The sequence below is a fragment of the Carlito syrichta genome, unplaced genomic scaffold, assembly GCF_000164805.1.
Source record: "Carlito syrichta isolate Samal-C Ts95f unplaced genomic scaffold, Tarsius_syrichta-2.0.1 Scaffold236445, whole genome shotgun sequence".
Taxonomy (NCBI): domain Eukaryota; kingdom Metazoa; phylum Chordata; class Mammalia; order Primates; family Tarsiidae; genus Carlito; species Carlito syrichta.
In genome coordinates, this window is record NW_007180541.1 from 27465 (window position 1) to 28977 (window position 1513).

Consider the following 1513-nt stretch of genomic DNA (forward strand, 5'->3'; position numbering starts at 1 on the left):
AATGTAAAACCTCAAACCATAAGAACCTTAGTAAATGAAGGACATACCCTCATGGAAATCAGAACTGGCATCCAATTTCTGAACAAAACCCCAAGGGCCCATGCCATAAGCGATAAGATAGACAGGTGGGACCTCATCAAACTGACATGCTTCTGCAAAGCCAAAGAAGCAATCAAGAGAGCAGGGAATATTTTTTCCCACAGACTGGGAAAAATATTTGCCAACTCTATGTCTGACAAAAGTATACCATCTAGGATCTACAAGGAACTCAAACGTGCTGAAAAGAGAAAAGCAAACAGCTCCATTACAAAGTCGGCAAAACATATGAATAGAAAGTACTCAGGTGAAGACATACGAGTGGCCGACAGATACATGAAAAAATGTTCAGCCTAACTAGCCATCAAAGAAATGCAAATTAAAATTACACTGAGATACCACCTAACTCCAGTCAGAATGTCCATCATCAATAATTAAAACAATAACAGATGCTGGATAGGATGTGGTGAAAAGGGAACACTTCTACACTGTTGGTGGGAGTGTAAATTAATACAGTCTCTGTGGAAAACAGTGTGGCAATTCCTAAAAGTTCTAAAAATAGACCTTTCACATGACCCCACAGTCTCCCTGCTGGGAATATACCCAGAAGAACTCAAATCACTCTATAAAAAAGATACCTGGACATATATGTATATTGTAGCATTGTTCACAATGGCAAGAACATGGAACCATCTGTGCTGCCCATCAAACGAGGACTGGCAAAAAAACATGTGGTACATATACAGAATAGAATATTATGCAGTCATAAGAACAAAATCATGAACTTCGCAGCAACCTGGATGGACTTAGTGTCTATAATACTGAGTGATCTTTCACAGAAACAAAGAACTGAGTATCACAAGTTCTCACTTAAAAGTGGACCTTGAACAACTATCGTCATATTATCAAAAAAGGACTGACAGTAGTAGGGAACTGCGGGAGGAAGGGGTTGGCGGAGGGGTGGGTAGGTGGAATTGGCAGTAGTGGGAATCTGCCTGGGGAAGGGGGGTCACACCTCCTCAACAAAGGTACTTACACAATGAGTATTTATATACCTAACCCTGAATTGTACCTCACAATTTAAAAATTATATATGTATATATATATTTATGAAAGATAAAGTCAAAGAACATCTGCCAGCTCTTAGTTCCAGGTAGGAGGCAACCAGTGAATTCATCCTCTTGCATCAATGAAGATTGCATCAAATAAAGATAACTGGAGCTGTGTGTTCCACACCTTGCTGGCCGAGGCAGCAGACCTGGACGCACCAGCAAGCTTTGAACAAATCTATAAGCCAAAGTTGGTTCAGAAGCCCAAGTGTCATCTCCTAAGTGGGTGTAAAAGCAATCCTGAAAAGAATGACAGAAAGAAAAATAGTCAAGCCTGTTTTAGACCCACCAACACATGTTAACATTTTAACATCCTTGAAACCTCCACCCCGAGGAAATGTAGTCCTAGCCAGGCATGATACCTCACA